Source organism: Giraffa tippelskirchi, chromosome X, assembly GCF_054371585.1.
Source record: "Giraffa tippelskirchi isolate mGirTip1 chromosome X, T2T-mGirTip1v1.2.pri, whole genome shotgun sequence".
Classification (NCBI taxonomy): Eukaryota; Metazoa; Chordata; class Mammalia; order Artiodactyla; family Giraffidae; genus Giraffa; species Giraffa tippelskirchi.
The window spans coordinates 30702060-30718766 of NC_137289.1; positions in this window are offsets into that span (position 1 = coordinate 30702060).

The following is a 16707-nucleotide window of genomic DNA, read 5'->3' on the forward strand; positions in this document are numbered from 1 at the left end:
TATGTACAATGAAGTTTCAGAACTACTTCTTTAAACCAGTCCAATATTCTCGCCTGGAGAATCCCATGGACAGAGGACCCTGGCAGGCTAGAGTCCATAGGGTTGCAAAGAGACACAAGTAAAGTGACTTAGCAGTCCCTACTTGACACTTGCATTTATCATATAACCATCGAAATGAACAGGAGAATATAACACCAGCAATAACACCATACCTAAGAAAATGAAGAAAAGTTTCATATGAGTAAAACCTGAAATGTGTACTAGAAATAGCAAGGGGAGACTAAATTGAAAACAGGCACTGAGATCAGTCTGGCAGTTCTTTCTATTGAGATGGAAAAAGATTTACCAGAGTGAACCAAAGGAAAATTTATAGACTATCTGTTGTGTTTTCAGTGAAATTGAAGAAAAACATGAATTCTCTGTTTAGAAACAGGGAAAGACATGTTGAACTGGAAGCCAGAATCCTTGTCCTCACATCCCTGTGCCTCTATGAGTGAGGGAAATAGTTGTTGTTAAGTAGTTAAGTCGTGTTTGACTCTTAGCCCACCAGGCTCCTCTGTCCACGGGATTTCCCAGGGAAGAATACTGCAGTAGGTTGCCATTTCCTTCTCCAGAGAGAAATTGAAATGAAAAAGTATATAAACTGAGCTTGCACCGAGTCTCTTCAATGTAAAGAGAGTTTGGTGTTGTGGCTCCTGTAAATATAGCACTCAGGGAATCCTCAGAAAAATAGTGGATGGGCTTGCTTTAATTTTGTTTATAGTTTGAAAGGACTTAGAAATAATTCTCAAGTTAGCAAGGGAAGGATTCCTGTTCATTTAATATTGGATTGTCATTTTAACTCCAAGAAAAAATAAATGTCCACACGGGAAAGTTTATACCGCTATTAGGAAAGCTAGTGAGGCATCAGCTGTGGATTTCACTGGTAGACTGAACTGAGATGAGGTTACCCATTTTCACTCTTTGAGGGCCTTAGGGTCTGCATAGGACCCTTCCAAAGGGAATGATGTCTGTGTTCATGAGAGTCTCTGTTAATATTTACCTGAAGCCCTAGACACTCCAGTTGACACAAAAGCAGGAAGTGATTAAGAGGAGGAGAACTCTCTTCTTGTGAAGACAGATGGAATTTCCCAAGGGAAGAGCAGCAAGGGCCTGTCACTGAAACTTTAAAGAAGGGGTTGCACAGAAGGGAATGGGTATTGAGAAAAGGGATAGCCAAGGGAACTAGACAGAAGGAAATTGTTCACACTGGACATATTACAAGTTTGGAAAGCCCTTCCACTGTGTGATAGAATGAAATGATCACATCTAATAAACTTACAACTTCTGTAGTTCCCACACTGCTACTATTTTGAGATACACAGGACCTTTAAGCAAAGAACTTGGTATAAAAATCATTATAGTCTAGTGTGAGTTTGGTATGAGGAAGACTGGGGAAGGGTTATAAACACAGATAAGTACAAGTACACAAATTCTAAGTGTAGTGCTTTATAGATTTGTATGAAATAAACACTTCCATGTAACCATCAGCCAGGTCAAGTTATAGAACATAACCAGCACTATAGAGGCCTCTTTATTCAGCTCTTGCCACCCTGCCATTACCCTTCCAAAAGATAACCATGCTTCTACAAGCCTATGTTAATTTTGCCAAATTTTGAACTTTAATATGAGTTGAATTATACAGTATATACTCTTGTGTGACCATTTTCTTTAGCTCAAAGTATAATTTTAAGGTTCAACCATATTGTTGAATATTGCTGTTTTTATCCATTTTCATTTCTTTATAATATTTCAGTATATGAGTGAACCAGTATTTATCATGCATTATATTGTTTTATATTTTTTGCAGTTTGAGTAGTACTGTTGTGATCCCTCAGTGCATGTCTCGAAGTGTGTATATATTTGCATTTCTGGACTGGACTCGCTGGGTTGAAGGGTAAACACATGGTTAGCTTTGTGAGATATTTGCCAGTTCACCTAAGTGAATGTACCAATTTTTACTCCCAGTATCAGCATATGAGAATTCTAGTTTCTGCACCTCTTCACTAACATTTGCTATTGCTGCAAAGCAAACTATTACAAATTTAGGGGCTAAAGATAAGAACAGTTTATTGTTGCTTATACTGATACATCTGCAGGTGGTCCCAGGTTCAACTGATATGTTAGGTTCTCCTGGGTGGCTCTCCTCTAAACAGTGGTTCTGGCTGGAATTGATTCTTTACGGTAGTCTCTTCTATGTGTGTTTATTCAGGGACACAAACCAGAGAGTGGGTGAGCAGCAATTATACTGGGGAAACACTGCTCAGAAAGTGAAAGTGAAAGTCGCTCAGTCGTGTCCAACTCTTTGCGACCCCATGTACTATAGAGTCCATGGAATTCTCCAGGCCAGAATACTGGAGTGGGTAGCCTTTCCCTTCTCCAGGGAATCTTCCCAACCCAGGGATCGAACCGGGGTCTCCTGCATTGCAGGAGGATTCTTTACCAGCTGAGCCACAAGGGAAGCCCAAGAACACTGGAGTGGGTAGCCTATCCTTTCTCCAGTGGGTCTTCCCAACCCAGGAATCCAACCAGGGTCTCCTGCATTGCAGGTGGATTCTTTACCAACTGAGCTAATGGAGATGGCAAAAATGCATGTAGGCTAACAGAAACACTTAGGCCCTAAGACTTAAGTTTGAAAATGTTGCACATTTACTTCTGATTTATTCTATTGGCAAGTCATAAGATCAAAGCGAAAGATAAGAGTAGAGACAAATTTAACAGGAGGAACTAAAAAGTCCCATGGCAAGATTGTGGTTACAGTGAGAGATGAAGAATTGACACTATTAATGCAATCTATCACAGCAGTTTTTTTTTTTCCCCTATATTGGTCATTTTCATTGGGATGTTGTGATAACATACTGTGTTTTTAATTTGTATTTCTCTGATAGCAAATGGAGTTGAGAATTTTTAAAAAATATTTTTATCCACTTGTGTATTATTTTCTTTTGTAAGGGGCTTTCCCACATCCTTTGCCTATTTCAAAACTTGAGTTGTCTGCCTTTTTCTCACTGATATATAGAATGTTTAATAAAAATATATTCTGGACAGGCGCCCTTCATCTGATACATTTATTGCCAACATCTCCTCCAACTCTATGGCTTACTTTCTGTTTTAATGTCATCTTTGAATAAACAGAAGTTCTTAAATTTTAATGAAGTGTAATTTATTAACCTTTTTATGTTTAGTGTTTTAATATCCTATTGAAGAAATCTTTGCTTCTCTAAAGGAAATGAGGACATTTCCTGTTATTTTTTAGATGCTTAATTATTTTAATTTCCACATTTATATCTATAATCCAGCTGAAATTGTTTTCACATGTGAAAGTTTCATTTTTTTCTACATAGATATCCAGCTGGTTAAGTCACTTATTGAAAACAAAATGAGTTTCTTACTGCTTTGCAGTGCCACATTTGTGGAAAATCATGAGACCACATTGATGTGAATATGTGTGGCAGACAGAATTCTAAAATGGCTCTCCCAGATGATACACACTAATGATGGGAATTTGTGAATATGATGATATAGCCCTCTCATAATCATGTTGTATTATATGGCACAATGGACCAAATAGTGTACAGATAGGGAGATCATCTGGGTGGACCTGGGCCTGATTTAATCACAAGCTCTTAAATGCAGCACATTTTCTCCTATTTATGACAAAAGAGAAAGCCAGAGATTTGAAATATCAAAAGTACTCAACACACTGTTCCTGGTTAAATGATAGAAGCGGCCATGAAAGGTGGTATGCAGGCAGCCTTGAGATGGAGGGGACAGCTCTCAGCTGACAGCCAGCAAGGAAATAGGGAATTTAGATCTGCACTTGAAGGAACTGGATTTGGCCAACAACTTGAATGAGCTTGGAAACAAATTATTCCCTATACCTTCAGATGAAATCCCAGTATTAATTTCGGCCTTGCAGGATTGAGCTGAGAAACGAGTTGAGCCCATCTGGACTTCTGACCTCCAGAGCCATGAGATACTAAATGGGTATGTTTTATGCTGTTCACTTTGAGATGATTTGTTAGGTAGCAAAAGAAAACTTTGCTTCTTAATTTCTCTTTTTTTTTGCTCCATAGTTTATTTTGGTGTTTTTACCACAATAACAGTACTGTAATGCTTTAATTGTTATGCCTTTATAGAAAACTATGACTTCTGAGAGTATATATCATTCTTTCTTGTTCAAGATTATCTTGATTCTTCCTGACCTTGAAATTCTACATAAATTTTAGAATCATTTTATCTGTTTCCAAAATGCAAAAACAAACAAACAAACAAAAAAAAAACACAGCCATGATTTTACTTCCAATTACAATGAAGAGAATTGTCCTTAAATTTTGAGTCTAGGTGGGGCGGTCCTAAGATGGTGGAGGAATAGGACGGGGAGACCACTTTCTCCCCCACAAATTCATCGAAAGATCATTTGAACACTGAGAAAATACCACAAAATAACTTCTGAATGCTGGCAGAAGACACCAGGCACGCAGAAAGGCAGCCCATTGTTTTGAAAGTACGGAGGACAAAATATAAAAGATAAAAAGAGAGACAAAAGAGTTAGGGATGGAGACCCATCCTGGGGAGGGAGTTGTAAAAGAGGAGAAGTTTCCAAACACCAGGAAACCTTCTCACTGGCGAGTCTGTGGGGAATTTTGGAATCTCAGAGAGCAACATAACTGGGAGGAAAAAATAAATGAATAAAACCCACAGATTACACGCCCAACTGCAACTCCCAGCCGAGAAGTAGCCCAAATGATCGCATCCACCACCAGCAAGTGGGGCTGAACAAGGAGGCACAGGCTGCATTGCTTAAGGTAAGGACTGAGCCTGAATGCCCTGAGGACAATCTGAGGGAGCCAACATGAGATAGCGACCCAAACTGTGGGATGGCCAGAGAGAGAGAGGGAAAAAAAAAAGAGGAAGAGAGAGAACTTTCCCATGAAAAGCTCTAACCTAATGCACTGCTGGGCCTGCTCACAGAACAAAGGACTGAGCGAGTACCAGAGGAGAGCTAGCTGGCAGCAGACTCGCCCATCGCCTGCCAGAGGCAGGCGGGCGACAGCCAGAGCCGGAAGGCAAGGGTCAACGTTGGCCTCAGATGGCACCCTCTACCAAACTGTGAGCAGGCTCCCAGTTGCTAACTAAGTCTTCCTGGGATCCTGGACGGTTGACATCTGCCAGGAGGGTCACAGACAGAGATCAGCTCCCCAGAGGAGACACACAGCACACCTGAGACAGCGCTCCTGCTGCACACCTGGGAAACCGAGCGGCAGGGACCAGGGAGGTGATAAGACACACTGTACCACCTGGGGAGAGTGTGCTCGCCAAGCACCTGGTTGCCTGAGCTGCTCGGAGCTGGGAAGGGCACAAAATGCAGGCCCAACCGAGTCTGTGCCTTTGTGGAGTACCCAAGAACCTGAACCTGAGCGGCTTAGACCTGGGAAGTGCATGCAACCCAGGGCCCGCTTTAGACAGTTCTTGCACAGCAACCTGGAGCCTGAGCAGTGTAGACCGGGATAGCACACATGCCGTGAGCAGGGGCAAACCCAGTGGGGCCCAGACACTGTAAGCATTCCCCATACAGCCACTGATATTTGTTTGCAGTGTTCCTCCCTCCCTGCAGTACAATTGAAAAAGTGAGCCTAAATAAATGACCACCTTTGCCCCCTTCTGTCAGGGTGGAAGTTAGATACTGAAAAGAACTGGAAACAGAGGAAGCCAACATAAACAAAGAAGAGGTAACCACTTTGGAAGTGACAGGTGCATCAGATTAAAACCCTATAGTTAGCATTGACTACATTGGAAGGGACCTATAGATCTTGAGAAGAAATATAAGCTGAAACAAGGGACTATCTGAAACTGAACTGACCCTATGCTGCCCACATCAACTCCAGAGAAATTCCCAGATATATTTTACTATTATAATTTTTAATTTTTTTATTTTTAAGTTCTTTATTACTTCTTTAATTTTTATTTTTAAAACCTAATATTACCTTGTAAAAAAAACACCATACTTTTAAAGCAAATTTCATATGTATATTTTATAACTTTTGTGACTTTGTCCTTTTTTTAAATATTGTATATTTGAGAGTCTAACCTCTACTCTAGATTTTTAATCTTTCCTTTTTGGTATTTGTTATCAATTTTGTACCTTTAAGAACCCAACCTTCAGTACCCATTTTTACTTAGGAGTGTGATTACTGGCTTGATTGCTCTCTCGCCTTTGACTGTCCTTTTTCTCCCCCAGGTCACTTCTATCTCCTCTCTCCCCCTTCTCTTCTCTACCCAAATCTGGGAATTTCTGTCTGTGTTCCGGGCTCTGGAGAACACTTAGGGAACTGATTACTGCCTAGATCTGCACCTATGGACACATTATCTTTGACGAAGGAGGCAAGAAATTACAATGAAGAAAAGACAATCTCTTTAACAAGTGGTGCTGGGAAAACTGGTCAACCACTTGTAAAAGAATGAAACTAGAACACTTTCTATACCATACGCAAAAATAAACTCCAAATGGATTAAACATCTAAATATAAGACCAGAAACTATAAAACTCCTAGAGGAAAACATAGGCAAAACACTCTCTGATGTAAATTGAACAAGAAACTCTTTCATGCTGGTTTTCTCGGTGTGTATGCCCAGCAATGGGATTTCTGGGTTGTATGACAGTTTTATTTCCAGTTTTTTTAAGGAATTTCCACACTGTTCTGCATAGTGGCTGGACTAGTTTGCATTCCCACCAACAGTGTAAGAGGGTTCCCTTTTCTCCACACCCTCTCCAGCACTTATTGTTTGTAGACTTTTGGATAACAGCCATTCTGACTGGTGTGAGATGGTACCTCATTGTGGTTTTGATTTTCATTTCTCTAATAATGAGTGATGTTGTAAACCTTTTCATGTGTTTGTTAGCCATCTGTATGTCTTCCTTGGAGAAATGTCTCTTTAGTTCTTTGGCCGATTTTTTGATTGGGTTATTTATTTTTCTGGAATTGAGCTGCATGAGCTGCTTGTATATTTTTGAGATTAATTCTTTGTCCATTGCTTCGATTGCTATTATATTCTCCCATTCTGAAGGCTGTCTTTTCACCTTGCTTATAGTTTCCTTCCTTGTGAAAAAGCTTTTAAGTTTCATTAGGTCCAATTTGTTTATTTTTGCTTTTATGTCCATTACTCTGGGAGGTGGGTCATAGAGGATCCTGCTGTGGTTTATATAGGAAAGTGTTTTGCCTGTTTTCCTCTAGGAGTTTTATAGTTTCTAGTCTTATGTTTAGATGTTTAATCCATTTTGAGTTTATTTTTGTATATGGTGTTAGAAAGTGTTCTAGATTCATTCTTTTATAAGTGCTTGGCCAGTTTTCCCAGCACCACTTGTTAAAGAGATTGTCTTTTCTCCATTGTATATTCTTGCCTCCTTTGTCAAAGATAAGGTGTCCATAGGTAGGTGGATTTATCTCGGGGCTTTCTATTTTGTTTCACTGATCTATATTTCTGTCTTTGTGTCAGTACCATATTGTCTTAATGTCTGTAGCTTTGCAGTATAGCCTGAAGTCAGGCAGGTTGATTCCTCCAGTTCCATTCTTCTTTCTCAAGGTTGCTTTGGCTATTCGAGATTTTTTTAATTTCCATACAAATTGTGAAATTATTTGTTCTACTTCTCTGAAAAATACCATCAGTAGCTTGATAGGGATTGCATTGAATCTATAGATTGCTTTGGGTAGTATACTCATTGTCACTATATTGAGTCTTCCGATCCATGAACATGGTACCTTTCTCCATCTATTTGTGTCCTCTTTGATTTCTTCCATCAGGGTTTTATAGTATTCTATATATAGGCCTTTTGTTTCTTTAGGTAGATGTATCCCTAAGTATTTTATTCTTTTCGTTGCAATGCTGAATGCAATTGTTTCCTTAATTTCTCATTCTGTTTTCTCATTGTTAGTGTACAGGAATGTAAGGGATTTCTGTGTGCTAATTTTCTATCATGCAACTTCACTATATTCATTGATGAGCTCCAGTAATTTTCACCATTCACCATGGAATTATCTATTATTTATTTTATTAATTTATTAACTTATTGTATTGTGTTCAGAAAGTGTTCTCTTAATAATTTTACTTTATGGGACTTACTGATATTCACATTATAAGCTAATACTGAGAAATACTTCTAAATCTTCCATGTGTTCTGGAAAAGAAACTACTCTTGCCATTATCAGGATAAAAAGTTTGATATATACCCATAAGATCTACCATACTGTTAATGTTGCTTAGATCTTTCATTACCCTCCTCTACTCCCATGTTTTCAAGTCTTCTTGTCATGTCTTGCCTACATCTTAACTGGGTTAAATTTCTAGTTATTGTATATCTACCTATGTGTCCATTCACCTCTTATAGTTGTATTTTGTAAAGGTGGTTGTGTCACTTGGTGCACAGATATGCATAATGGTAATAATTCTTTATTATAATCTAAGGGTTACAGCCCTTTTAAAAAAATTGCTCTTTCTTAGAAAAATTGTCAGATATGTAGAAATTAAATAACATACTCCTAAACAACCAATGGGTCAAAGATGAAGTCAAAAGAAAAAATAGAAAACATCTTTATTAAAGTGAAAACACAACTTTCCACAACTTATGAGATACAGTAAAAACAATGCTAAGAAGGAATTTTATAGAAATAAACACAAACAAAAAATAAGAAATATCTCAAACAACAAAACCTAACTTTAAACTCAAAAATTATAAAAGAAAAAAATAAGCCCAAATTTAGCAGAAAGAAAGAAATAATAAAGATTAAAGAATCTCTATAAACAAAACAGAGACCAGAAAAACAATTGAAAAGATCACTAAAACAAGAGCTGATTTTCCGAATATTAATGAAAGTAACAAAATTTTAACTAGACTAAAAAAAAATAATAAAAACTCAAAATAACAAAATCAGAATGAAAAAGACAACTGACTCCATAAAAATAATAATCATAAGAGACTACTATAAATAATTATACACAAATTGAATAATCTAGAAACAAATTGAAAATTCCTTATACATAGGACATACCATGCCTGAATCAGGAAGAAGAAGGAAATCATAATACACCGATAACATGTAAGGCTATTGAAAATGAGTCAATAATCAAACACATTCCAATAAAGACAATTCTAAGAACAGATGGTTATACCAGTTAATTCTATCAAGCATTTGAAGAAGAATTAACACTGGTCATCAAACTTTTCCAAAAACTGAAAAGGAGGGACCAATGCCAAACTCATTTTATGAGACTGATAGCAAAGTCAAATAAGGACACTGAAAAACAAACAAAAAAAAACCCATACAAACTATAGGCCAACCTTCCTTATGAATACAAATGAAAAATTCCTTAGCAAAATACTAGCAAACCAAATTCAAAAGTATGTCAAAAGGATCATATGCCATGACCAAGTGGAATTTATCCCTGGATTTCAAGGATGCTTCAATATATGCAAATCAATAACTGTGACACACCACATTAACAGAATGAAGGATGAAAATCACATGATCATCCCAATACATGCAGATAAGCCATCTGAAAAAATTCAAAACTCTTTCAAAATGCTCAACAAACTATGTATAGAAGGAATGTAGCTCAATAAAATAAAGGCCATATATGACAAACCCACAGCTAACATCTAATTAATGGTAAAAAACAAAATAAAAACCTTTCATCTAAGATCAGGAGCAAGGCAAAGATGCATGAGTGAATCCAGACACTATTATTTCAGCTAAAGAATGTGCTCACCATACTGGTGTATAAAATAAACTATGTATTTCATGTATAAAAGAAAAAACATAAAATATGATGTAAAAAAATAACTCCAAATATATTATAGATCACAACAGAAGACAATGGATTAACGATGTCTATAAAAAGCACAGTTTATAAGATAGGATTAAAGAACCGAGAACACAATCCAGCTGTCCAATACATAATCATTTATAGTAGCAACATTTAAAACATAGATGTGCCTAGTAGAAATGTAAATAAATGCATTATTGTATATACACTGCAGTAGTTCTAAAGAATAAACCAGATCTTATTAATAACATGGAGATATCACCAGATAAATCAAGCCACAGAACAAAAACTAAGTGTATGTGTCTGTATGTGCAAATAACTATATACAAAAAATCATGGAAAATAACTTGAGGGATACATTTCTATGGGCAAGAGAAGGGAACTGAGGAAACTTGGGAGGTGGGACTTTCCCTTTCTACTTTTTTGTGTTTTTAATTTTTATGAGAATAATATATTCACATATTTAAAAGGATACACAGTTTCAAAGGTGGCTCAGTGGTAAAGAATCTGCCTGTCAATGCAGAAGATACAGGAGATCCAGGTTCGATCTCTGGGTTAGGAAGATCCCCTGGAGAAAGAAATAGCAACCCACTCCAGTGTTCTTGCCTGGAGAACCCCATGGACAGAGGAGCCTCACAGGCAACAGTTTACGGGGTAGCAAAGACTGGGACACAATTGAGCGACTGAACATACACCACACAATGTCACATTCTCTTTCTCCAGGATTTTACAAAATCAATTTTTTCTCTTCTCAGGCTAAATTTTCCCAGACTAAATTATCCTCATCTTGAAAGTATACTTTCACACCTCAGTGTAATGACCATTTGGAGTTTATTCATTTCTGTGATAGACAACAACTCAAGTTGTATCTTGAAGTGAAATTTCACAAAAATATGTGTTTTATGGACACATTAAAATGCAGGGTGGCACAATATGTAAGGCAAATGCTAACAAGTATGAAACGGGAAATTAACAATAACACAATAATAGTGGGAGACTTTAATACTCCACTCACACATATGGACAGATCAACTAAACAGAAAATTAACAAGGAAACACAAACTTTAAATGATACAATATACCAGTTAGACATAATTGATATCTATAGGACATTTCACCCCAAAACAATCAATTTCACCTTTTTCTCAAGCGCACACAGAACCTTCTCTAGAACAGATCACATCCTGGGCCATAAATCTAGTCTTGGTAAATTCAAAAAAATTGAAATCATTCCAAGCATCTTTTCTGACTACAATGCAGTAAGATTAGATGCCGATTACAGGTGAAAAACTATTAAAAATTCCAACATATGGAGGCTGAACAACACACTGCTGAATAACCAACAAAGCACAGAAGAAATCAAAAAATAAATCAAAATATGCATAGAAATGAATGAAAATGAAAACACAACAACCCAAAACCTATGGGACACTGTAAAAGCAGTGCTAAGGGGAAGGTTCATAGCAATACAGGCTCACCTCAAGAAACAAGAAAAAAGTCAAATAAGTAACCTAACTCTACATGTAAAGCAACTAGAAAAGGAAGAAATGAAGAACCCCAGGGTTAGTAGAAGGAAATAAATAAAAATTAGGGCAGAAATAAATGAAAAAGAAACAAAAGAGACCATAGCAAAAATCAACAAAGTCAAAAGCTGGTTCTTTGAGAAGATAAATAAAATTGAAAAGACATTATCCAGACTCATCAAGAAACAAAGGGAGAAGAATCAAATCAACAAAATTGGAAGTGAAAATGGAGAGATCACAACAGACAATACAGAAATACAAAGGATCATAAGATACTATCATCAGCAACTATATGCCAGTAAAATGGACAACTTGGAAGAAATGGACAAATTCTTAGAAAAGTACGACTTTCCAAAACTGAACCAGGAAGAAATAGAAGACCTCAACAGACCCATCACAAGTACAGAAATTGAAACTGTAATCAGAAATCTTCCAACAAACAAAAGCCCAGGACCAGATGGCTTCACAGCTGAATTCTACCAAAAATTTAGAGAAGAGCTAACACCTATCTTACTCAAACTCTTCCAGAATATTGCAGAAGAAGGTAAACTTCCAAACTCATTGTATGAGGCCACCATCACCCTAATACCAAAATCTAACAAAGATGTCACAAAAAAAAGATAACTACAGGCCAATATCACTGATGAACATAGATGCAAAAATCCTTAACAAAATCCTAGTGAACAGAATCCAACAACATATTAAAAAGATCATACATCATGACCAAGTGGGCTTTATCCCAGGGATGCAAGGATTCTTCAATATCCGCAAATCAATCAATGTAATACACCACATTAACAAATTGAAAAATAAAAACCATATGATTATTTCAATAGATGCAGAGAAAGCCTTTGACAAAATTCAACATCCATTTATGATTAAAACCCTCCAAAAAGCAGGAATAGAAGGAACATACCTCAACATAATAAAAGCTATATATGACAGACCCACAGCAAACATTATCCTCAATGGTGAAAAACTGAAAGCATTTCCCCTAAAGTCAGGAACAAGACAAGGGTGCCCACTCTTACCACTACTATTCAACATAGTTTTGGAAGTTTTGGCCACAGCAATCAGAGCAGAAAAAGAAATTAAAGGAATCCAGATTGGAAAAGAAGAAGCAAAACTCTCACTGTTTGCAGATGACATGATACTCTACATAGAAAACCCTAAAGACTCCACCAGAAAATTACTAGAGCTAATCAATGAATATAGTAAAGTTGCAGGATATAAAATTAACACACAGGAATCCCTTGCATTCCTATACACTAACAACGAGAAAACAGAAAGAGAAGTTAAGGAAACAATTCCATTCACCATTGCAACGAAAAGAATAAAATACTTAGGAATATATCTACCTAAAGAAACAAAAGACCTATATATAGAAAACTATAAAACACTGGTGAAAGAAATCAAAGAGGACACAAATAGATGGAGAAATATACCGTGTTCGTGGATCGGAAGAATCAATATAGTGAAAATGAGTATACTACCCAAAGCAATCTATAGATTCAATGCAATCCCTATCAAGCTACCAATGGTATTTTTCACAGAACTAGAACAAATAATTTCACAATTTGTATGGAAATACAAAAAACCTCAAATAGCCAAAGCAACCTTGAGAAAGAAGAATGGAACTGGAGGAATCAACCTGCCTGACTTCAGGCTCTACAGCTAAGCCACAGTCATCAAGACAGTATGGTACTGGCACAAGGACAGAAACATAGATCAATGGAACAAAATAGAAAGCCCAGAGATAAATCCACACACCTATGGACACCTTATCTTTGACAAAGGAGGCAAGAATATACAATGGAGAAAAGACAATCTCTTTAACAAGTGGCGCTGGGAAAACTGGTCAACCACTTGTAAAAGAATGAAACTAGAACACTTTCTAACACCATACACAAAAATAAGCTCAAAATGGATTAAAGATCTAAACGTAAGACCAGAAACTGTAAAACTCCTAGAGGAAAACATAGGCAAAACACTCTCTGACATAAACCGCAGCAGGATCCTCTATGACCCACCTCCCAGAATATTGGAAATAAAAACAAAAATTAACAAATGGGACCTAATTAAAATTAAAAGCTTTTGCACAACAAAGGAAACTATAAACAAGGTGAAAAGACAGCCTTCAGAATGGGAGAAAATAATAGCAAATGAAGCAACAGACAAACAATTAATATCAAAAATATACAAGCAACTTCTGCAGCTGAATTCCCGAAAAATAAACGACCCAATCAAAAAATGGGCCAAAGAACTAAACAGACATTTCTCCAAAGAAGACATACAGATGGCTAACAAACACATGAAAAGATGCTCAACATCACTCATTATTAGAGAAATGCAAATCAAAACCACAATGAGGTATCATTTCACACCAGTCAGAATGGCTGCTATCCAAAAGTCTACAAGCAATAAATGCTGGAGAGGGTGTGGAGAAAAGGGAACCCTCTTACACTGTTGGTGGGAATGCAAACTAGTACAGCCACTATGGAGAACAGTGTGGAGATTCCTTAAGAAATGCATTTCAAATAGCATTTTATTTTTTAATTATTTGTCAAAACATTGATATACCTAAGTTGTTTTGATCACCTGTGCTCTAAAAATTTGTAAAGATAGCTCATTCCAGTACAAAAACTTCAAAACAACTTTATAGAGGAAAAAATTAAATTCATATACATATTTTACAACAGTATTATAATAGATGATCAGCAACCTAATCAAAAATGGGCAGAAGACCTAAATAGACATTTCTCCAAAGAAGACATACAGATGATCAGCAGGAACATGAAAAGATGTTCAATATCACTAATTATTAGAGAAATGCAAATCAATACTACAATGAGGTATCACCTCACAATGGTCAGAAAGGCAATCATCAAAAAATCTACAAACAATAAATGCTGAAGAGGATATGGAGAAAAGGGAACCCTCCTACACTGTTGGTAGGAATGAAAATTGGTACAGCTATGATGGAAAACAATATGGAGGTTTCTCAAAAAACCTAGAAACAGAGCTACCATATGATCCAGCAATCCCACTACTGGGCATATATCCAGAGAAAATCTAATCCTATAAGCAAGGTGAAAAGACAGCCTTCAGAATGGGAGAAAATAATAGCAAACAAAGCAACGGACAAAGAATTAATCTCAAAAATACACAAGCAACTCCTGCAGCTCAATTCCAGAAAAATAAATGACCCAATCAAAAAGTGGGCCGAAGAACTAAACAGACACTTCTCCAAAGAAGACATACAGATGGCTAACAAACACATGAAAAGATGCTCAACATCACTCATTATTAGAGAAATGCAAATCAAAACCACAATGAGGTACCATTTCACGCCAGTCAGAATGGCTGCTATCCAAAAGTCTACAAGCAATAAATGCTGGAGAGGGTGTGGAGAAAAGGGAACCCTCTTATACTGTTGGTGGGAATGCAAACTAGAACAGCCACTAGGGAGAACAGTGTGGAGATTCCTCAAAAAACTGGAAATAGAACTGCCATACAACCCAGCAATCCCACTGCTGGGCATTCACACTGAGGAAACCAGAATTGAAAGCGACACGTGTACCCCAATGTTCATTGCAGCACTGTTTATAATAGCCAGGACATGGAAGCAGCCTAGATGTCCATCAGCAGACAAATGGATAAGGAAGCTGTGGTACATATACACCATGGAATATTACTCGGCCATTAAAAAGAATACATTTGAATCGGCTCTAATGAGGTGGATGAAACTGGAGCCTATTATACAGAGTGAAGTAAGCCAGAAAGAAAAACACCAATACAGTATACTAACATGCATATATAGTATTTAGTCAATTGGTAAAGATAACCCTGTATGCAAAACATCAAAAGAGACACAGATAAATAGATCAGTATTATGGACTCTATGGGAGAGGGCGAGGGCAAGATGATATGGGAGAATGGCATTGAAGCATGTAAATTATCATATGTGAAACAAATTGCCAGTGCAGGTTCGATGCATGATACAGGATGCTCGGGGCTGGTGCACCAGGATGACCCAGAGGGATGGGATGGGGAGGGAGAGGGGAGGGGGGCTCTGGAAGGGGAACACATGTACACCCATGGTGGATTAATGTCAATGTATGGCAAAACAAATACAATATTGTAAAGTTAAAAAATAGATAAATAAACTAATTAAAAAAAAAAGATATATGTACCCAGTGTTCACTGCAGTATTATTTACAATAGCCAGGTCATGGAAGCAACCTAAAAAACAATTGACAAATGAATGGATAAACAAGGTGTGGTACATATATACAATGGAATATTACTCAGCCATAAAATGAATGAAATAATGCTATTGGCAGTGACATGGATGAACACAAAATTTTCATACTGAGTGTAGTATGTCAAACAGAGGAAGACAAATGTAATATCGCTTATATGTGGAATCTTAAAAAAAATAATGTTACAAATGAACCTATTTAAAAAACAGAAATAGAGTCACAGACATAGACAAACTTATGGCTACCAAGGGGGAAATGGGGAATAGGAAGGATAAAATAGAAATATAGAATTAACAGATGCAAACTACTATATATAATATAGGTAAGTAATAAGTACACAGTCAGCAAAAACAAGACTTGGAGCTAACTATGGCTCAGACCATCAGCTTCTCATAGCAAAATTCAGGCTTAAACTAATGAAAGTGGGAAAACCACTAGGCAAGCTAGGTACAACTTAAATCAAATCCCCTATGAATATGCAGTGGAGGTAACAAACAGATTCAAGGGATTAGAACTTGTAAACAGTGTGCCTGAAGAACTATGGACAGAGGTCCTTAATATTGTACAGGAGACAGTGAACAAACCATTCCAAAGAAAAAGAAAAGCAAGAAGACAAAGTGGTTATCTGAGGCAGCCTTACAAATAGCTAAAGAAAGAAGAGAAATGAAAAGCAAGGGAGAAAGGGAAAGGTATATCCAACTAAACACAGATTTCCAAAGAACAGCATGGAGAGACAAGAAGGCCTTCTTCAATGAACAATGTATAAAACTAGAAAAAAACAACAGAAGGGGAAAGACTACAGATCTCTTCAAGAAAACTGGAGATATCAAGGAACATTTTGTCCAAAGATGGGCACAATAAAGGACATAAATGGAAGAGACCTAGTAGACTCTGAAGAGATCAAGAAGGGATGGGAAGAATACACAGAAGAACCATATAAAAAAGATCCAGATGAACCAGATGACCACGATGGTGTGGCCAGCCACCCAGAGCCAGATATTTGGGAGAGTGAAGTCAAGTGGGCCTTAGGAAACACTGATGTTAATAAAGCTAGTGGATGT